Source organism: Oncorhynchus masou, chromosome 23 (genome assembly GCF_036934945.1).
Source record: "Oncorhynchus masou masou isolate Uvic2021 chromosome 23, UVic_Omas_1.1, whole genome shotgun sequence".
NCBI classification, from domain to species: Eukaryota; Metazoa; Chordata; class Actinopteri; order Salmoniformes; family Salmonidae; genus Oncorhynchus; species Oncorhynchus masou.
Genome location: NC_088234.1, coordinates 54,387,107 through 54,411,006, shown reverse-complemented (window position 1 = coordinate 54,411,006; position 23,900 = coordinate 54,387,107). Strand labels below are relative to the sequence as shown.

The 23,900-nt window shown below is 42.5% G+C and overlaps 1 protein-coding gene across 1 annotated transcript in view; it reads right to left on the bottom strand.

Moving 5' to 3' along the window:
* Positions 1-23,581, bottom strand: part of LOC135511058 (C-terminal-binding protein 2-like) — a 97,193-nt gene extending 73,612 nt beyond the window's left edge. Inside the window, exon 1 of the mRNA XM_064932545.1 lies at positions 23,269-23,581. The gene's annotated coding sequence lies outside the window, so the exon portion shown is untranslated. The remainder of the gene's footprint in view (positions 1-23,268) is intronic.
* Between the last annotated feature and the right edge of the window lie 319 nt (positions 23,582-23,900).

The following is a 23,900-nucleotide window of genomic DNA, read 5'->3' as shown; positions in this document are numbered from 1 at the left end:
ATATCAGATCTTTTCACATCAGATCTTTTTATTTATTTATTTGTTACAGCTGATCTGATTGAGCAAAAGACCAATTAGTGAAAAAAAAATAACAGAATTGGGTTGCCTGTCTAAACACAGCTAAAGACACACTGCTACTAAGGCAGCGTTTCCCAACCCTAGTTCTCCAGTACCCCCAACAGCACACACTTCTATTGTAACCCTGGACAAGCACACCTGATTTAACTAATCACCAAGCCCTCAATGAGTTGAATGAGGTGTGTTTGTCCTTGGCTACAATGAAAATATGTACTGTTTGGGGTACTGGAGGACCAGGGTTGAGAAACGCTGCCCTAAGGCACATGTGTCAAACTCTGTTTGGACCCTAGGAAGAGTAGCTGCTTCCCCTAATAAATACAAATACAAATTCCACGGAGACCCGAGTGTCTGCGGGTTTTGGCACAACCCTTGTACTCGACTGATGAATTAAAGGTCACTAATTAGTAAGGAACTCCCGTCACCTGGTTGTCTCTTAATTGAAAGGAAAAAACAAAAACCTACAGACACTCAGCCCTCTGTGGAATGAGTTTGACACCCCTGCCCTAAGGGTATCCTGTCACACTGGAATGTGGGTCAGTTACTCAGCAGACATGGGGACTGTCTCCTGCAAAATATAGGCAGGAGGGGAGGAGGGGACCAAGTGAGAGGGAGAAAGATGTGCTGAACTTCACTTTGAAAAGCCATATTAAAAAGGAAGTAGAAAACAGGAGTAATGGGAAACTAGCAGCATCCGCTTGCCAGGTGTGTGACGTGTAAAGTTCATCTCTCTCTACAGTGATTAGGTTTGACATTTAAACCCTGTACACACACACACACACACACACACAACTCCAATATGTTCTCACTCCCACCACTTCACAGCCTTTCTCTTCCTTGTATCCTGATTACTGTCTCAGTAATCTCTCCATCTCTCCATCTTTCTAATCACCCAGCTCATCTCATTTACATCCAAAGCGTTGTCTTGGACTCATAATAACCAGTGGTGGAAAAAGTACCCAATTTTCATCCTTGAGTAAAAGGTTAAGTTAATTGAAAATTACTCAAGTCAAAGTGAAAGTCACCCAGTAAAATACTACTTGAGTAAAAGTCTAAAATTGCTTGGTTTAAAATATACTTAAGTGTCAAAAGTAAATGTAATTGCTAAAATATACTTAAGTATCAAAAGTAAAAGTATAAATCATTTCTAATTCTTTATATTAAGCAAACGACACGGCACAGTTATTATTTACAGATAGCCAGGGGCTCACTCCTACACTCAGGCAGAATCGACATAATTTAGTGAGTCTGCCAGATCAGATGAGTGCGTGAATTGGACCCGTTTCCTATCCTACTAAGCATTCAACATGTAATGAGTACTTTTGGGTGTAAGGGAAAATGTAAGGAGTAAAAAGTACATTATTTTCTTTGGAAATGTAGTGGAGCAAAAGTAAAAGTTGTCCAAAATATAAATAGTAAAGTAAAGTGCAGAAACCCCCAAAAAATGACTTAAGTAGAACTTGAAAGTATTTATACTTAAGTACTTTACACTGATAATAACCTTCAACCCTGTGTCCTAACTGATCAGTGGATTTCTATTGAGGTATTGTGTGTTTCATATCTGGGGTATCCCAGAGAAGCCATAGTGAAATATTAGCTTCTCTAATGCTGACAGGCCTGGCTGATGCTGTCCACGTGACTCACAGCGAAGGGAGAGCTGTGACCCACACTGGTCTGGAAAGGAGGGCGTTTGTTAATGAAATATTCGCTCAGCAATTGTGAGACTAGTTTCTCTCAAATGTTTGTCCTTGGGGGATGAGACCTCTCAATGATTGGCAGCACTCGGGGGCTGTATGTGGCTGAGCGTGTGGGTGTATCAGTGAGAAAGACACAGGGGAGAGCCAACCAGTAAAAACAAAGCCCACTTCACAGCCCTCTTCATTGTCGACAACATCAAAGAGCCATTCCAGATTCTGAAGTAAGGAGGACTTGGAGAGTTAGATATTAGCCAGACTAGACGGTTCAAGACTTCCTGGCTTTCCTTACAAAAATACTTTGGCTAAAAAGGTTGAAATAGGAAAACAATTCTGCTCTGTTCTTTGTCTCGGTGTCATCTAAAATCAAATCACATTTTATTGGTCGCATACACATATTTAGCAGATGTTATTGCGGGTGTATTAAGACGAGAAATGTTGGAGTCTGGAGTATGTATAAATATATACAGTACCAGTCAAAAGTTTGGACACACATACTCATTCAAGGGTTTTCCTTTATTTTTACTATTTTCTACATTGTAGAATAATAGAGACATCAACACTATGAAATAACACATGGAATCATGTAATAACCAAAAAAGTGTTAAACACATCAAAATATATTTTAGATTCTTCAAAGTAGCCACCCTTTGCCATGATAATAGCTTTGCACACTCTTGGCATTCTCTTAACCAGTTTCATGAATAATGCTTTTCCAACAGTCTTGAAAAGGTTCCCACATATACTCAGCACTTTTTGGCTGCTTGTCCTTCACTCTGCGGTCAAACTCATCCCGAACCATATCAACTGGGTTGATGTCGGGTGATTGTCATCTGATGCAGCACTCCATCACTCTCTTTCTTGGTCAAATAGCACTTACTGGATGTGTGTTTTGTTGAAAAACAAATTATAGTACATTAAGCGCAAACCAGGTGGGATGGCGTATCGCTGCAGAATGCTGTGGTAGCCATGCTGGTTAAGTGTGCCTTGAATTCTAAATAAATCACTGACAGTGTCACCAGCAAAACACACCCACACCATCACACCTCCTCCTCCATGCTTCACAGTAGGAACAACACATGCGGAGATCATCCATTCACCTACTCTGCGTCTCACAAAGACTGATTCACGCAGTCTCCTCTGAACAGTTGATGTTACCTCTGCAGCAGAGGTGACTCTGGGTCTTCCTTTCCTGTGGCGGTCCTCATGAGAGCCAGTTTCATCATAGCACTTGAAGGTTTTTGCAACTGCATTTGAAGAATCGATTTTCCGTATTGACTGACCTTCATGTCTTAAAGTAATGATGGACTGATGTTTCTCTTTGCTTATATGAGCTGTTGTTCCCATAATATGGACTTGGTCTTTTACCCAATAGGGCTATATTCTGTATACCACCCTTACCTTGTCACAACACTACTGATTGGCTCAAACACGTTAAGAAGGAAAGAAGTTCCAAAAAATTGACTTTTAACAAGGCACACCTGTTAATTGAAATGCATTTCAGGTGATTACCTCATGAAGCTGGTTGAGAGAATGCCAAGAGTGTGCAAAGCTGAACAAAAATATGAACGCAACATGCAACAATTTCAACAATTTTACTGAGCTACAGCTCATATAAGGAAATGAGTCAATTGAAATCAATTAATTAGGCCCTAATCTATGGATTTCACATGACTGGGCAGGGGTGCAGCCGTGGGTGGGCCTGAAAGGGCATAGGCCCACTCACTTGGGAGCCAGGCCCAGGCAATCAGATTATGATTTTACCCACAAAAGGGATTTATTACAGAAGTAAAACTCAGTTTCATCAGCTGCCCGGGTGGCTGGTCTCAGAAGATCCCGCAGGTGAAGAAGCCAGATGTGGAGATCCTGGGCTGGCGTGGTTACATGTGGTCTGCGGTTGTGAGGGTGATTGGACGTACTGCCAAATTCTCTAAAATAACATTGGAGGCGGCTTATGGTAGATAAATTCACATTAAATTATCTGGAAACAGCTCTGGTGGACATTCCTGCAGTCAGCATGCCAATTGTAACAACATTTGAGAGAAATAAGCTTTTTGTGTGTATGGAATATTTCTGGGATTTTTTTATTTCAGCTCATGAAACATGAGACCAACACTTTACATGTTGTGTTTATATTTTTGTTCAGAGAGGCCAAAGGTATGGTCCTAGAGAGATGATAAATAGTGTTAGATGACAGTGATGGTCATGAGCCTTCCCTGGGGTCACAGAGGAGGTGATGGCCAGGGACGTAGTGGAGCATTGACATATATAATACATGGGTGAAAGGTCATGAAACTATCTCTTTGATGGACACAATGTTAGACCCCCTCCACTGAAAAGGCTGAAATGTCAACTCCGTTGAGAAGGTTGAAGGGTCAACATCAACAACGTTTGAGTGGAGAACTAACCAGGAGAGGGCCAGAGGAAACAGTCACTCAGAGGCCCTTATTGAATACACTGGTGAGCTGTAACTCTAAGTGGACTTATGGAACTAAACAATTACAGGGGCTTGTTCTGACAGAAATACACAGAGGTACAGGCTGGGACTGGGAAAATAGTGTCGACCCCCCCCCCACACACACACACTAATACAAACTAGTGTCCAAGCACCACACACACACAGTCATACAGAAGTTTCCAAGAAAACACATACACAAAAACGCACATAGCCTCTGGGATTGTCCAAGTCCACAGCCAAGTGCTCAGCAACAATTTCCTGAGTGGGCTCACAGGAAGAGCTCTTTTAAAAGAGCTGAGAACCTGATCCAGGGAGAACACAGGTCTCTGGCCCAAAGAAAACACACACACACACACACACACACACACACACACACACACACACACACACACACACATTCATCACCACACAACTTCGGCTGTTTCTGCACTTTCAGCAATCCCCCTCCCCTCTTTTAAAGAACACCCTACTAACTACCTCTCACAGTACCCTCAATACAGTCAGCCAAGCACAACACAGTAGGGATAGAATAACGAGAATGAACTGGGAAATAAGACAATACACACACACACATCAGTGTCTGTTGGAGTTTCTACACTCTTAGAAAAAAAGGTGCTATCTAGAACCTAAAAGGCTTCTTCAGCTTCAGAGAACTGTTTGCAGAACCCTATTTGGTTCCCGGTAGAACCCATTGGGTTCCATTTTGAACCCTTTCCACAGTGGGTTCTACCTGGAACCCAAAAGGATTCTACCTGGAACCCAAAAGGGTCCTCCTATGCTGAAGAACTCTTTTGCAACCTTTTTTTTCTAAGAGTGTAGAGGTGCAGTGGTTTGTTACGGCACCTTCCTGTTAAACATCTGACCGTGTCAGATCTCACACGTTGTGCCGGTCTGGCACAGGGGGCAGTTGTTTTAACCAGGGAGGTACTGAGCATGTGAATGTGTGGTCATGTAAAATCCACTAAAATCAACGCACACACACACAGGGGATATTGACATATAAGTATAAAATGGATACCATGATATGAGGCTACAAAATGGATGGGGAGGTCATACGCACACAGTGTGTAGTATCACAGATCCGTCTTTATGACCACTATAAGCAATTGAGCTGGCTTTTGATGACAGTGACACCACTGTAAAAGATCCACTTGTGATAAATCATGAGTAGGTAGGTCACCACAATTAATGGCGTAAAATGTATTCACTTTTATTCTCACATTTTTCCCAGATGATGTGTTTAACAGGGAAATGCCAAATCTGGGAGAAACATTTCAATCTCTGAAGAGCGATATCAAGTTTTCTTCAAGCTACTACACACTAAAATCTCTCTCTCTCTCTCTCTCTATTTTCTTACCCACACTCCCTCTTGCTCTTTCTTTTTATGAGAGACGTAAGATGAAAGCCAGCTGCCCAATGTCAGGGGAGACCAGGCACAGAAAGAAGTCTTTGTGAATATCAAAAAAATTAGGTAGAGAAGGAAAGGAGAGGGGAAAAAATGGTGAAAGCTAAACTACACAGGAGGCCGAGTCCGTGTGGGCGATATTACAGGCTCAACGTGACACCAGACCAGAGAGAGAGAGAGAGAGAGAGAGAGAGAGAGAGAGAGAGAGAGAGAGAGACATAAAAAGAGGGGGAGGGGTAGAAGGAGGGGAAGGTAGAATCGAGGGACTAGTTCTCCGTAGGAAATGTCTAGAATGTCGGTGGGTTTGGACTGTAAGTCAGTGAACATCAGGAGGGATGAAGGATGAAATAAAACTACAAATTTCATCCTGAACTACCAGGAGATGTAATATCCCCTTCAGATAGAGCTGTACTACTGACAGACAGCAAGAAACCAATGACAAATGTCTTATACCTGTATATTCATCTAGCAACACCGTGACTGCTAAGTCAATTATGAAACAGAAATGCATATTTGTTTGGCGACAAACTGATAAGAATGGCGCTGATGAAATGGTAGTTGCTATGAGACAGAGAAGGCAGGGGAGTAGAGAAGGGGGATTCTGGCCTACTACTGTTCATTGTCCAGAGTGCTGCTTTCTTCTCCTGTAATCAGAGACAGAAAACAGAGCTTCCCAGGAGGCATCTGTCCGGTAGAATAACTTCGTAGTGGAGCTCATGGAAACAACTGTTGTGTTTGCCAAGTGTGCCCACTCATAATTATGTGTATACTGTATGAGCATGACTGAAGTGAGGATCCAGCAACCCCAGCAACGAAACAAAGACAGACCCATTTCTGCCCTTTCAGAAGTATCCTTACTATATGCTACGGCATTAACAGTTGAGAGAACAGTTTCAACTTGATAAATCAGCCTAGTTGGTGGCGAGTGATATTCCTGAAAGTGCAGGATGGCAGAAAAATAAAAAAGAGAAAAGAGAGAATAGAAAAGGCAGTAAGAAGGTTTCTATCTGGTCTCATTAAATGGAGGTAGTTCAGGCTCCGAGGGCCACGTAAAGCTGTCATTCAGACCAGTGATTTAAACCTCTCTACTGCCTCCAATCCCAACCACTATATGCTTCCAATTACTGCTCTCCTTCTCCGCTGCTCTCTTCATCATCCTCAATCTCTCTCATTCTCCTTGTCCTGTCTGCATTTGGCCACATCACTCCTTTTATTTCCTCTCTGCTCCCCTGTATCCCTTTTGCATTTGTCCCTCTCTCTCCCCCCTTTTCTTTCCTCCATCTTTCAACCCCCTTCTTTCTTTCTTTCTTTCTTTTTGACAGTGCTCTGTCCATCTCTCGTCATCCCTGTCTCCTCCTCTCACGATTCTAAATGTAAATGGGACTGCAGCATACAAACTGCTGACTCGGGCTAATGCGCAATTTTCTAATAATGCCTGTTCGTTTAAGTCACACAGGAAATGCATAATGGTGGCATTATTTTGTGCAGCCTGTTAGGTCACTAAATCACTGACGCCTGTTTTTCCTCAGTGCAGTTTTTACGACTAATAAACTAAAACAAACTGTTCCGTGAACACTCTCCTGAGAAGAATTACATCTCCACATGCCTTTTTAGCCAATGCAGAGTGAGTATGTTAACGAAATGTATTCACAGTTGGTGCTATTCAGAAACCTGACAGATGGACGCTGCATAGCATTACACTTTGAACTGCTAGTAAAAGTCCTGCACACAGATCTCAACCATACTGTATTCATGGCTGTGTAACTAACATGCAATGTATGTACTAAGATTGAGGTGGAGCTGATTAAAAAGTACACACACATACAAACACACACACACACACACCAAGCTAGATGACAGTTGAGAAGCTGTGCTGTCGATCATGACTTTATTACAGTTATAAAACCTTCCTGGGTTATTTTCTTCTAGAGCATTTTCCTCACTTAGAACCAATTTCTTCTACCTGCACAGTGCACACTGTCCTGCTCATAGGAGCATCATGAGGTTCAGTCTACAGCCCAGCACATGAATGGTGGCTAACAGTGCCTGGTTAAACCCTGAGCAGAGGAGATATTCAAGCCCACATCTCTTAAAAGACACCAGGGGATAGGAGGACAAGGGAAATTCTTTGAAGCTTTAGTATAAAGGCAGTCGACTTGACCCAAGGGGTCGTCCGCTTAGGCTAAATGAAAGGGCAGAGGAGAGAACTGTGCACCACCAACCTAGCTGAATACCAACCAACCAGCCATGGCCATGACGAATCTCCACACTCTGACTTCCTGTTTCCTTTGTGTGAAATGATTCTGTCAGGTTCAGCTGGGCTGTGAGAATGGCAGCTGATGCACAGACACAAACATGCAGACATCTCGGGCTGGGGTCTGGGGATAAGGTTGGTATAGCTCCAGGGAGGGAGGGGTGGGGGAGTCTGAGAAAAACAGCCCAGCAGAGAGATGCTAAGACTGGGGAGTGTAACTCTGAGAGGAGGGTGGTGCTGGTGTTGATGGAGGAAATCAGTGTACCATGAGGCTGAATCATTTGTATCCACTTACAGTTTGCCCAGCGCTGTTTTGTTGCAGCCTGAAAAGAGCTTGATTCAGTGTCTAAAGGCTTTGTTTCAGCTGCACCTGTAGTTGAGTGCTCCTATTTATCTATTTCCTGGCATAGTAGTGTGTGTGTGTGTGTGTGTGTGTGTGTGTGTGTGAGCATCTTTCTCTTTTTGCTGGCCAGTCGGCAGAGTACACGCCCTCTCTCCAATAGTGTGTATTTGCGCACCGGTGCGTTCCTGTGTGTGTGTTCATGCATATGTGTGTAGCAGAAAGGAGGTGTGTATTGTGGGGGAGAGTGTCAGGGCACAGTGCCCTCTCAGTGTGAGGGGATTAATGAACCGCCGTGTAGTAGTCAGGTTAATTACACTGGAATGCTTCCCTGACCAGCGACAGGGGCTGAACACAACAGATACCACATAGAATGCCACATAGAATGCCACATAGAATGCCTGGGAAAGACAAGGTGACCTTTAACCACAGACAGACTGAGATAAACAGCAACAGAGATAAAGTTGGAGTGAAACAGAGAAAGAGCAGACAAGGACACAGGCTTGGAAAAGTGTGAAGTGAGTGAGAAATAGAATGTCTGACAAAGTTAACAAATGTGAAAGACAAAGAGAGGATAAGAAAAATGCATGATGAATTGAGATAAGAGTGGTATTTCTGTAGTCTCCATTTCAAACAAAATCTGCTGAATTGTTTATCTTCCTTTATCCTTATCAAATGATCCAGGAGAGACTCTGGTTCATACGTCCTGATAATACTCCTAAAACAACAACACTATAGAAACACTTCCCCCGGTCTGAAAGTGTTTGTGACTAGGATTAACGACCTAGCTAAAGACACTAACAACCTTGTGCTTCTAAGCTAATGACTAACAATTTGATTGACATTATAGGTCATGTTACAATTAGGACTGGGCGATATATCGAATTCATTTGATTGTATGTTTTAGCATGATGTTCCGAATGCCTGTATTGCAAGAATCTTTTTTTGTGGAGGGGGGTTGGTGTTGTTTTTATGAGCGTTGTCTGTTTGGTCTCGTCTCCTTCGCTCCGTTCTGTGCGGGGTGCACTGTGCACCTTCCCACTCGCACAGACACAAAGCTACTCCCCCTGCCACTGACAACAACAAAGACGAAATATCACTTCTTCCTCTCTGACAACAAGCAGTTTCAACTAGGCTTGGGCAGTATCCAAATTGTCATACCTTCATACCGACCTTGTGCCATACTGGGATATTCGGTATATTGGGCGCAGCGGTCTAAGGCACTGCATCTCAGTGCAAGAGGCGTCACTATAGTACCTGGTTCGAATCCAGGCTGTATCACATCCGGCTATGGGGAGTCCCATAGGGCGCTGCACAATTGGACCAGTGTTGTCGGAGTAGGCCTTCATTGCAAATGAGAACTGACTTGCCTAGTTAAAGGTTAAATAAAAAAAATTGACACTAAACACACGGGGTGCTGTTTTCAAACCCCACAACTTTGTAATCAGAAGGTTAGCAATGCTAACAAGTACATGTACAATCCCATAGTGAATGCTAACTAAATGCTAATGTGTGCATTTTGTACCATTTCAGACCTAAACTATACAAGTATCTCAAAAATGCTACTCACAGTAAAAAAAAGGTTATTTACCTTTATTTAACCAGGAAAATCCCACTGAAACATAGAGACCCAGAGTCTCTATTTCAAGGGAAACCTGGCCAAGGCAGCAGCAACTATCAATACATTACAGATTTAAAACATACAACAATACAGCAACATGATCCAGCCAAAAAAAAGCATTTACACTCCTCTGTACCAGAGTCTCTCATCAAAATGTTAAATTAATTCAGTGGCACCAACTCATCTACAGTAGATGAAGCATGGATTGTAGACTATTCCATGCCTCTGGTGCACAAGACGAGAAGGCAGTCTTGCCTAATACTGTAAATGTCCTGCGGAATTTAAGTAGCAACCAGCTAGCAGATTGGGTATGGTAACTACTGGTTACCACCTGCTGGTTGCCATCTGTTGCTGACAAGTGTACAAAATCAAGCACACAGCCATGCAATCGCCATAGACAAACACTGGCAGTAGAATGGCCTTACTGAAGAGCTCAGCGACTTTCAATGTGGCACAGTCATTTTTTTATTTTTTTTATTTCACCTTTATTTAACCAGGTAGGCTAGTTGAGAAGTTCTCATTTGCAACTGCGACCTGGCCAAGATAAAGCATAGCAGTGTGAACAGACAACACAGAGTTACACATGGAGTAAACAATAGGATGCCACCTTTCCAACAAGTCAGTTTGTCAAATGTATGCCCTGCTAGAGCTGCCCCGGGCAACTGTAAGTTGCTGTTATTGTGAGGTGGAAACGTCTAGGAGCAACAACGGCTGAACCGTGAAGTGGTAGGCTACACAAGCTCACAGAACTGGACCGGCGAGTGCTGAAGCGCATAAAAGCGGTCTAAGGCACTGCGTCACAGTGGTAGAAGCGTCAGTACTGACCCGGGTTCAATCCCAGGCTTTGTCGCAGCCGGCCACAACCGTGAGATCCATGAGGCAGCGCACAATTGGCCAAGCGTCGTCCGGGTTTGGCCGGCCGGGATGTCCTTGTGCCATCACGCTCTAGCGACTCATGGCGGCCCGGGCGCATGCACACTGATTTCGGTCGCAGCTGTACGGTGTTTCCTCCGACACATTGGAGCGGCTGGCTTCCCAGTTAAGCAAGCAGTGCGTCAATAAGCAGTGCGGCTTGGCAGGGTTGTGGTTCTGAGGACGCATGGCTTTCGAACTTCACCTGTCCCGAGTCCGTACAGGAGTTGCAGCAATGGGACAAGACTGTAACTACCAATTGGATATCACGAAAATGGGGTAAAAAAAAATGTTTTTTTATTAATTGTCTGTCCTTGGCTGCAATACTCACTACTGAGTTCCAAACTGCCTCTGGAAGCAACGTCAGCACAATAACTGTTGGTCGGGAGCTTCATTAAATGGGCTTCCATGGCTGAGCAGCTGCACACAAGCATAAGATTCCAATGCTCAATGCCAAGCTGTCCACATACTTTTGGTCATGTAGTGTAGCATACTACCTACTAAATGAACAAACAAAATGCACAACCGCAGAGTATTTAACACATTTTAGCCAGTTAACTTAATAGTTATAAGATATCTAGCTGGCAAACATTTAGTTGTAAATTCCATACTGTAATTAGATCCCCTGGCGCATGCTGCACAACAGTGAGTGACTAACAAGGCTCCGTCCGTTCTCATTGAATGCTTGTAAAATCCCACGTGACACATGACTGGGGACTACAGTAATGTGACAAGTTAAATGTAGAATGTCATGTTCTTCATCTCCTAACATATTGCACAAGTTAACTGCAGGTACTTACTTAAAAAGTAGCTACAAACAGTCATATTTAGAAAAATATATATAAAACAATTCTTTTAACGGTATTAGCCATCCGTGGCTTTTTCCAGATACGGTATACGGTATATATATGGTATACCGCCCAAGCCTAGTTTCAACTTGCTATTTGTATTTGACGTTTGGTCCAATAGAATTGGTCGATTCCCTTTCTAACGATATCTTTTTTATGTCTCAACTTGCAAAGTGTAGAACAGAGCAGACCCTACTGAAACGAGAGTATCAATGAACATGACTGTGGAAAAGTAATGCTCAGTTTCTGTGTTACCATGTACCGCAACAGCATTTAAGCCTCATACTGCTATGTGCTAGCTGTTAGTATGTGTTTTATAAATGTGCAATGAGCATAAAAAGACACATTTCTGTATGGGATTGGCAACTCGTTCTCATTCTGAGAAATAAGCATCTTCATATCCAGGTGGGCCACTTGATTTCTACATCTAACAAAGTGAACACGCCGTGCTGTTCAAACAGGTGTAGACAGGCAGGAGGGTGTGTTCATAACAGTTCAACTGTTCTATCTGGTTAGCAAGCAAATAGATCCAGGATGGCTAGACTTTACATATAACGATTAGCTGGATACTCACTAGCAAGTGGGCTTCTGCATGAGAGATTGTTTATGAGACCCGTGTTAATGTTCTATAATGCCTGTTAACAGAAGTTGGACATTATTACTGTATGTGCATGGATCTGGTTAAATTTGAAACATAGACAGACTTTGAAGCCAGATCAATAATTATTGCAAAAAAAACAATTTAAACTATTTTGATGAAATAATTTAATTATTAGTGGGTCTTATGGTTGTGGAAGGCTTCAATTTAGCCTAAGTATACTTTTACAAGCCCTGTATTCATTAGATTATTCCTGACTGTTTGAAATGCGGTGTGTTGACCTTTAATTGCGCAAAAAAACAGTATAACGTAAAATGCCCATAAGTTTGAAAGAAATTGCGATAGGATTTTTAGGCCATATTGCCCAGCCCTAGTTACAAAGACTGGGCGTGTAGGCGGGCATACCTTAATATACAGTATGCTTTGTCAGCAGATTCCTGCACACAGCCACAGAGCATGGCTATCACGGATACTAATGGACTCCTCTGTCTAACATCATCCTATAGTTAATGGAGTTCACTTTAGCTCTATTGAGCTACACAGTACTGTACTGTAGGGCTATATTTTGTAAGTTTTAAGAATGACACAAATATTAAATTTCCACAAAGTTTGCTGCTTCAGTGTCTTTAGATATTTTTGTCAGATGTTACTATGGAATACTGAAGTATAATTACAAGCATTTCATAAGTGTCAAAGGCTTTTATTGACAATTACATGAAGTTGATGCAAAGAGTCATATTTTCAGTGTTGACCCTTCTTTTTCAAGACCTCTGCAATCCGGCCTGGGATGCTGTCAATTAACTTCTGGGCCGCATCCTGACTTATGGCAGCCCATTCTTGCATAATCAATGCTTGGAGTTTGTCAGAATTTGTGGGGTTTTGTTTGTCCACCCGCCTCTTGATGTTTGACCACAAGTTCTCAATGGGATTAAGGTCTGGGGAGTTTACTGGCCATGGACCCAAAATATCGATGTTTTGTACCCCGAGCCACTTAGTTATCACTTTTTCCTCATGGCAAGGTGCTCCATCATGCTGGAAAAGGCATTGCTCGTCACCAAACTGTTCCTGGATGGTTGGAAGAAGTTGCTCTCGGAGGATGTGTTGGTACCATTCTTTATTCATGGCTGTGTTCTTTGGCAAAATTGTGAGTGAGCCAACTCCCTTGGCTGAGAAGCAACCCCACACATGAATGGTCTCAGTATGCTTTGCTGTTGGCATGACACAGGACTGATGGTAGCGTTCACCTTGTCTTCTCTGGACAAGCTTTTTTCCAGATGCCCCAAACAATCAGAAAGTGGATTCATCAGAGAAAATGACTTCAGCCCAGTCCTCAGCAGTCCAATCCCTGTACCTTTTGCAGAATATCAGTCTGTCCCTGATGTTTTTCCTGGAGAGAAGTGGCTTCTTTGCTGCCCTTCTTGACACCAGGCCATCCTCCAAAAGTCTTCGCCTCACTGTGCGTGCAGATGCACTCACACCTGCCTGCTGCCATTCCTGAGCAAGCTCTGTACTGGTGGTACCCCGATGCCGCAGTAGAATCAACTTTAGGAGATGGTCCTGGCGCTTGCTGGACTTTCTTGGGCACCCTGAAGCCTTCTTCACAACAATTGACCCGCTCTCCTTGAAGTTCTTGATGATCCGAAAAATGGTTGATTTAGGTGCAATCTTACTGGCAGCAATATCCTTGCCTGTGAAGCCCTTTTTGTGCAAAGCAATGATGATGGCACGTGTTTCCTTGCACGTAACCATGGTTGACAAAGGAAGAACAATGATTCCAAGCACCACCCTCCTTTTGAAGCTGCCTGTCTGTTATTCGAACTCAATCAGCATGACAGAGGGATCTCCAGCCTTGTCAACATTCGCACCTGTGTTAACAAGAGAATCACTGACATGATGTCAGCTGGTCCTTTTGAGGCAGGGCTGAAATGCAGTGGAAATGTTTTTTGGGGATTCAGTTCATTTGCATGGCAAAGAGGCCCTTTGTAATTAATTGCAATTCATCTGATCACTCTTCATAACATTCTGGAGTATGTGCAAATTGCCATCATACAAACTGAGGCAGCAGTCTTTGTGAAAATTAAGATTTATCTCCCACTTTACTCCATGTCATTCTCAAAACTTTTGGCCATGACTGTACACTACCATTCAAAAGTTTGGGGTCACTTAGAAATGTCCTTGTTTTCCATGAAAACATACATGAAATGAGTTGAATAGGAAATATAAAAAAGATGTTGACAAGGTTATAAATAGTTTTTTTTATTTAAATAACTGTGTCCTTCAAACTTTGCTTTCGTCAAAGAATCCTCCATTTGCAGCAATTACAGCCTTGCAGACCTTTAGCATTCTAGTTGTCAATTTGTTGAGGAAATCTTAAGATTTCACCCCATGCTTCCTGAAGCACCTCACACAAGTTGGATTGGCTTGATGGGCACTTCTTACGTACCATACGGTCAAGCTGCTCCCACAACAGCTCAATAGGGTTGAGATCCGGTGACTGTGCTGGCCACTCCATTATAGACAGCTGGTATTCTGACTGATTCTTCCCTAAATAGTTATTGCATAGTTTGGAGCTGTGCTTTGGGTCATTGTCCTGTTGTTGGAGGAAATTGGCTCAAATTAAGCGCCGTCCACAGGGTATGGCATGGCGTTGCAAAATGGAGTGATAGCCTTCCTTCTTCAAGATCCCTTTTATTCTGTACAAATCTCCCACTTTACCAGCACCAAAGCACCCCAGACCATCACATTGCCTCCACCATGCTTGACAGATGGCGTCAAGCACTCCTCCAGTATCTTTTCATTTTTTCTGCATCTCACGAATGTTCTTCGTGTTCCAAACACCTCAAACTTAGATTCGTCTGTCCATAACACTTTTTTTCCAATCTTCCTCAGTCCAGTGTCTGTGTTCTTTTGCCCATCTTAATCTTTTCTTTTTATTAGCCAGTCTGAGATATGGATTTTTCTTTGCAACTCTGCCTACAAGGCGAACATCCCAGAGTCACCTCTTCACTGTTGACGTTGAGACTGGTGTTTTGCGGGTACTATTTAATGAAGCTGCCAGTTGAGGACTTGTTAGGTGTCTGTTTCTCAAACTAGACACTCTAATGTACTTGTCCTTTTGCTCAGTTGTGCACCGGGGCCTCCCACTCCTCATTCTATTCTGGTTAGAGGCAGTTTGTGCTGTTCTGTGAAGGGAGTAGTACACAGTGTTTTATGATATCTTCAGTTTCTTGGCAATTTCTCATATGGAATTGCCTTCATTTCTCAGAACAAGAATAGACTGATGAGTTTCAGAAGAAAGTTCTTTGTTTCTGGCCATTTTGAGCCTGTAAATAAACCCACAAATGCTGATGCTCCAGATACTCAACTAGTCTAAAGGACAGTTTTATTGTTTCTTTAATTAGCACAGTTTTCAGCCGTGCTAACAAAATTGCAAAAGGGTTTTCTAATGATCAATTAGCCTTTCAAAATAATAAACTTAGATTAGCTAACACAACATGCCATTGGAACACAGGAGTGATGGTTGCTGATAATGGGCCTCTGTAGATATTCCATAAACAATCAGCCCGTTTCCAGCTACAATAGTAATTTACAACATTAAAAATGTCTACACTGTATTTCTGATCAATTTGATATTATTTTAATGGACAATTTTGTAAATGGGACATTTGGACATTTGTAAGTGACCCCAAACTTTTGAATGGTAGTGTATATTGTCATAGAAATTACAGCAAAATCTGTTTTCAATAAAATGTGGACAATCGTCTCACTTCATAAAAAATAACTGGTAGGAAAAAAATGACAGCATACCAGCAACCACCTTATCTTGCTTTTGGCACTGTAAAAAAAAGTGCTTAAAATATATTTTGGTATACTGATCCCTAATATTTCAAATAGAAAGTCTTATATATGCTAAGATGGCTGAGTAGGAGGTACTAGAGGAGGATGAGTCTGTGGGGACTTGGATCCTTGTTATGCTAGCTCAGAAAAAATATAGAGGAGTAATTCCCTACACTTTTGTTCCGGATCATAAATCAAACATCTCCATATGAGGGAAATCAAACATCGCCATATGAACAAGCAGACAAGTTAAAAGTCAACCATCCCACTGTGCTTTCCAAAGCTAAATATCAAAGGATTACCCTGTAGGCATGCCAAATACTCCTCCTATCCATATTCATGCTGGAAACGGGGCAATAAGACCCATCCATACTGTTACATACACCACTCTGGCAGCACTTCTGTCACTTTGTTGACAAGGAGATCATCTAGGCTTTTTTTGTTGCTAGTGGCAGTTTCCCAGTCTTTCATTCTTCTCTACAAAAAAGCAATACATATATAACTAGTGTTCTGTAAAGATGTTTGGCAGACAGACAGTCTACGCAGTGTGCACTGATGCTTGCTCTCTGTCAGCGATACACTGATGTTCACATAGTAGGAAATAAGAGTATTTGACCCAATAGCGGTTAGTAGTCGATGGCCTCTGGACTTTTGCCAGATTGCCTCGATGGACTCGTGCCAAGATTGAGTGTATACAAAGTAGTCGAGGCAGTTAAGACTGAATAAATATAGTCATTAGTCCCTGAGGTTAAGATAACAGTATCTGGGTATCAATGTCAGCATCTATATTACTGTCAGCATCTGGTTTTGTGTAGGATTTCTCAGTTGCATCTGTCAGGGTATTTTTCTGGTAATAATATAAGTAAATGGGGATATAAGTAATGGGGAGTTTCTCAAATAAGTATTGCACAACCAGGTCAAAGTCCACAAATTCTGGGCTCTGGTTTCCCTAGGCGTTACCCCATCTAGGCCATTAAACAGCCAGAGACTGGTGTTTCACTACAGGGCTGCCCTCCAAAAACTTCAGGGGCCTCCTCGTTGTCTCGTTGTGCCACACAGCAACAGCAGACTAGTAAAACAAGCTGTAAAACTTTACCTACGACATAACTGTTAAGTTAATATACTATAGTGGTGCCAACAGACCTGATGTCCATGATTTTTAAGAGCACTCCAACATATTGAAATCTAAATTATAAGATAAAAAAAACACTATTTTTCCTTCAAAATGAATCATTTTATCAGAATGCACATTCACAAAAATGTATTTGCATTTAAATATGCAGGAGCTGTTCTCATTTCACAATACAATGTATATCATGCTGCTAAGAGATCTGGAGTTGTCATAACCAGCTTTTTCTTCAAAGACCTTTCCAAACGACAGGTCCTTCGGACAACTACTCCAAGAGCGAAAAGAAGGATCATCAGGCATATTCATATGCCTTTCAGAGAGACAGTTCAACTGCTCTGGTTTTACAGTTGGCAGCACAGAAAAGAAGTGACGTGTCAGGTAAATGAAAACAGGATATTTGCAGTCAGCATTTTGCTTCTCTGACAAGATGGAGTGTTATTCATTTACAATAGTTCCTGTCCTAAATTACACAAATGTAGAGACTAAAAACACAATGAAAGGTTGTATATAACGAATGCATGTAATCACTTTGCACTAGCCTTGGCATGACTGGTCAGCTATGTTGATACAATGATGTTACCACTTGCAGACAGCATTCCCCGAAACAGTGGACCAAAACATCCTTCCAACCTCTGTGGGAGAGAAATGCCAAACATTTGAATTCCCACAATTAGTGCTGTATCCAAGCATGACTTACAAACACCAACAGTCACTCCTTTCTTTTCTCACAGTGAGCACTCAAGTTCTCTTGAAGTGAAGCTCGGCAAACGTGGTGAACAGAGCCATCGCTTTGGCCTCGGCCTCCCAGACACCATGGCCTTTTATCTGGTAGCTGACGAGCTCGTCCCTACTACAGCAGGAAACATCCTTCTGACACTACTTCATGTCAGGGGAACTGAATGAGGCACAGCTACGGCACAAAGGAGCCCATCCCCTTAGCTCCAACTAATCCCAGAGGTGCTGAGATGGGAAAGGAAAACAGAAAACAGTTCCTGGTGACTTTACAGTGTTTGTGTGACATTGGCTGGTTTTCTTCACCAAAGATGAAGGCTGTGTCAGCACAGATGGAGAGAAGCGCACCTCTAGGTATCCCTCTCTCCCTCTCTTGGCCAATTCATTTCGCACATCTCTAGCACAACACAGAACAGCTATACCATACCGTCCAACACGGCACGGCAAAATCCAGTGAAGAGAAGTGCGGCCCTCTGTACATGTCATTGGCCAGACGGTCTTTTACAGACTATTTTATAGTCTCAAATATTACAGTCTATTTTACAGTCTCAAATCAAATGTTATTGGTTGCGCACATCTAATTTTTCAAACGCTAGCGCGGGTGTAGCGAAATGCTTATGTTCCTGGCTTCAACAGTGCTGTGTGGCAGGCAGCAGTGGTTTCATAACCATGCTAACGGGGAGCCTCTCCCTGCCCCTGCCTGCACAGAGCATGTCAGTCAGGAACCCCACTGGGTGCAGATGGCGCTTCGTCTGTGTGCTCATTCATACTGTACACTCAAAAAAAAACAGTTCCATGTTGTTGGAGGCCTGTGCTGCTATTGATGCATAATCCTCCATGGTATGTCAAAGTCTACGAAAGGTCTTGAGAGAACTAACGAGAAAGAGAGAGAGAGAGAGAAAGAGAGAAAAAGAATGCAAGAATGCAAGAAAAGAGGAAAAACTTGACACATCTGGTTGTGACTGAGTTTGTGTGTGTGTGTGTGTGTGTTCGAGTGAGTGAGTGAGAGAGATACATACAGGGACAGAGAGCAGAGAGAATTGTGGAGCAAAAGTTTGCTGCATGACCTGAAATTCTATTGACCAGAATAACAATGTCTCCCTCCTCACTCCGAGTCTCTGTGCACTCCCACACCGTCTGAACATCATCATTTCATCTCCTTCTATTATAACACTTCCGTTAGTGAGCACTGTCACCCAGCCCTGGCCAAGCCTCTATGCTGTTGAGAGCAATTCATTGCTTGTTTAGATGAAAATGACCTGTCATTAAGGAGAAGAGTGGAAATCTACAGCAGTGTTTTTCACTAGAAGGGAGGCCATTACTGGGCCCAGTGGCATGACATGGGCCCAGTAATACAATGAGAAGGCTGTAAAAGCCTCCCACTGCTGTATGAGCTCTATATCTCTCAGTGAGGGTGAATCTCAAATATATATTCCTTGATCCTCACACCCTCTCTCAGGGCTTGACATTAACTTCTTTAGACACTTGTCCTTCAGACTGATTTCTTACTTGTCCTGAAAGTCGAAGTCCCAACAACAACACATATTTTGGTTATTTGGTTTGCAATGGCAAGGAAGGTGCATATCTTTCTGGCCTCGCATGCATGCGTCATTCCTGTCTTATAATGCTTTGCTCGACTGTAAAGGGTTGTTTAAATTTCTCATTTGGTTTTTCTATCTCTCTCATGATTACCTTAGGCCTCCCATGTTCTGGGGTTATTCAAAAACAACAGAAAACTTTCTGAGATAGCCTAGAACTCCGATGAAGTAGCGCGGCAGGAGAAATAACGCACACATTCAACTGAAAGAGCGGCTTCAAAGGGCCAAGTCATACTCATATCAAATGGGAGGAAAATAGAGCATATCGGCTTCTACAACAATAAGTGTCTGCTATAAAAATAGACTTCGGCTATTGGCTCAGGTCATCCGACATTAGAGGGAGAGAAACACAACAACACTTTCTGACCGGATATTTTGCGCTGCTTTGGTGAGACTCTCTCTGTCTACATTGTTTTCTTGCTCTGTGTAAATGTAACAGATTTATTGAAAGAGGCTATAGCAAATAGGAATATCGGCAATTTATTCATTTACTTAGAATGTCGACCACGCACGGCCAAGCTGAGCGCTGCGGCAGCCTGATCCAATTCTGATTGGAGTAATTGTTTGATATCGCCATTTTTTTTTTTTTACTTGTCCAGTGTCGAATGGACAACTGAAATATGTATTCTGGTTGTCCGACTATTTGTTTTACTTGCCCCGGATAAGACTTAATGTCTCTCCTCAATGCCAGAAAGCAGACTAACCCCCAAACACACACAAACAGCACCAGGTCCACTCACCTTGGCAAATACGTCTTATCAACAGGCTTGCAGAACCAGGAATCTGCAGGGTAAAGTCTATGACCTTCAGCAATTATCCCTCTGTACACAAACAGAATTATACACATGAGCACACGCACACTAAAGTGGCTTATTTTCATTCCACAACGGCCATACTGGGGAAGTAATTATTTCTGTAGAGAGTATCATCACTTTGTGATCCCTGCAGGTTTTTGCAGAAAATCACTTGCTAATAAAGTTCATCTGTAACCATTGTATAAGCAGGGTCACCATGACAACACCCTGTCAAACATCACTGTAGTTCATTATCGCTCCAGGAATTAGCCTGCTACACCGTTCAGCCTGTAGACTATATCTTAGGACATACTGTGCCATACCACAGTCACATCTCCTGAACATTAAGAGGGTAGATGTTTTACATCTAACTGTAAATCAATCGTTATTTGAGAGAAACAGCCCCTGTATCCCTCGAATGTGGAAAGCTGTGAGTGACATCAGGCTATAAATGTCCTCCCTAGGCAGATGGTATATTGTAATTTCACACCAATTACCTCCTCTCCATAATGCATTGCACAATCGCAGGGTAGTGAAACGGTCTCAGAAGACCTCCGACGTTAACTCGCTAAAGAGGTTTGTGCTTTTGCCTTTGAGAAACCCTTAGTGTATTCCACTAGAGCAATTTCAGGAGTGCCCAAATTAATGTGTTAAATAGAGTATTGGGATGTGAGGATATGATTAATAATTGTAATTGCTTCGCCACTCAATTGTGTGACTTCAAATGGCTGTCTACATAGCATTCTGTTCAAACAGGGCTCGATGTTACATGTGCTTAATGGACAGCAATCTGACAACACATTCAATAATCTGTCAAAAATGGGGGGGAAATGACTGAAGTGTGTTTCATGCGTTAACACCTTTGTTATGAAGCTTACATAAATAACACTGTCATACCAGTTACAATACATGTCAAACGATCAGTTATGACATCTGATTACAACATGTGCTGTGAACAAGGTGCCCTCTATTCAGACACCAAGTGTTCTTCAAGGAGATCATTACGTTCAGAACCACCATGTCCAGACATGTTTTGTGTGTCACACACCTATTTTTAGGTGTGTTTTAGGTTGATTCACTGGGAATGTCTCTTGCTACGTGTGATTGTTAATATGCATCTACGTGCAACTGTATAATCACCATTTAGTCAAAATACAGTTATCCAATAAAAACAGCCTTCATATTACATGAAAAAGTAGCACACTGGCACTCATAGGTTTCTACCAATACATCCCTATCCACCATTGACAAGTCATGCGCTAGACCTTCTCTACTTAAGTTTGTGCAATACACATCCACCTAAGAATCATTTCCAACACAGCGACTCCCTGGATAACCTTCTTGCACAACTCTGGGTTGCACCGGGATGAAATAAATATTAAAGTGCTGGTTTGCATTTTCCTGCCGTCTGGGATAAATCAAACGCCCTGATATGAGCTGCCATGTACATTGTGATTCCGTGTGTGATGCGTCTGCCTGGGACACACACACACACACACACACACTCTTTTCATATCTGAATACATAAAGGCCAGGGATACGTGAGGGGAAGTTCAACCCCCAACAGGGAGGATGGATAGAGGTAGGGTGGGGTGAAACAGAGGGTATGGGGGGCGGGGGGACTATTCTCGGTTAAGCACACAAATAATCCTAGTAGGAATATGTAGGATAGAGAAAGGCAGAAACGTAAATGAACAGGCAAATTTAGCAACCTTTGAAATCAAAACATTCCCACTCTAGACCAACCCAGAAAATACTTTAATAGGGCAAGGGAACAGAGGTCTGTTCATCCCAGTGTTTCCCCTTGAGAGGAGAGGGCAGCGGGGGTATTAAGGCGTTACTGACAGGGCCTTTTCACCACAGGCCAGCACCAACAAACTTCATGACAATGCCCACAGGGGAGAGCAGATGTCCGTTGCCAGCAGCACATCTGCATACAGCCACAGTCCCCGCCCCTTCGACCCCTTCCACGCCCAGACAAAAGAACCCTCTCCCAAGGACCTTCCTTCCACTTGAGCCTCAAATGGGGAAAAAAGGATATCTTTTCATACCAATCCCTGCCAGATCCTTTAACATGATAATGCCAAATTGTGAAGTAGGGAGATTGGAGAGTCCAATCAGGCTCATGTTGGTTTGCACCTATACCACAGTAATCACTGTATGAGGAGTCTGAATTCCGCACATTATTGGTTTTCAGTGATTATGTGGGATACGTTAGTAAAATCAATGACAAAAGCTGAATCCAGGGGACTTGGCAGAAGTGCTTCCATCTGTGATGTGTGCTGTAGATGCAAGCAATAAAGCTAAGAGTGGAAGGGAGAGAATACACTTGTAAACCTCAAGTTGATAAAAGTAAAGGGTGGAAGGGAGAGACTACACTTGTAAACCTCAAGTTAATAAAAGTAAAGGGTGGAAGGGAGAGACTACACTTGTAAACCTCAAGTTAATAAAAGTAAAGGGTGGAAGGGAGAGACTACACTTGTAAACCTCAAGTTAATAAAAGTAAAGTGCTGCATGGTGGCATGGTATTATGACACTGATCTGTTTTCATAAATATCTCTAACTTTAACTTTTTAAATCTAAATGACTCTTTTCTATCCAATGATATAATGTGAAATGTCAAAAATAAGACTTCCTCAACGTGTTGAAATTAGCACTTCCAGTTCAAATATAATTATTCTTCTGTCCTCTTATTCATCTATTTTTCAATTCGATCTTTTTGGAGAGTTCCAAAGACGGTTGTTTTGTTGGTATGAGAGACGGAAATGATATCATTATGCCTTCACCACTGTATTGTTTTTTCTTATCACAAAGATGTCCTCGGAACAGCCCACAATTCCCTCCCTCGTCCCTCCCGTTCCTGATGGCGCAGAGACACATGGGCACCGACGAGCGTCAAAGATAGCTTTCAAAACTACACCAGTGGCACAACAGAGGTTTTCGAAATCATTAGAAAATTATATTTCTTCCTACCTCGATTAGATGTTTATTGAGAGTTCAAACGGTGGCTTTAGGCGTCCGAAAATATCATCATGCGCTTTAAAATATCGCTTCCTATGTTGGATATTAATTAGGCTAATGATCCACCTTTAGATGCAACAAAAACTTAATCCTAGAGCAACGGGACCAATCTCAGTCGCATAAATAATTGATCCCTAATCTTGACTGTTGAGAGAAAGTAGCCTTTTCCTTTAAAATAGCCTATGCTTGAGATTGCGACACCGTTTATATGCGTGCGTGCACACTCCTTCCTATTCTTTCCCTCCTGCAAGAACTGAGAGAGGTGTGTATCAGTTTCTTTTCTTTTTTTTCTCGAATTTTGAATGAGGCGGGGCTTTTGCCCATACAAACCAATGGCGCCCCACATGCGCCCGCCCGCCTCGCCTCCCAAACACACACACACACACACACACAGATCAGATGGGTCACCTGTCATTCAGATAAGGATGGATACATTTCTAACAAATTTGAACATATTTTGTCAAAATGCTATAAAGACAATGCTAAATATGTTTGATGATGTCATCCTCATTGGCCCTAAACCTTGCTTCTATGTAAGGGACTAGTATGGACATGTCTGCATCCCAACATACGTTTATTTGGTT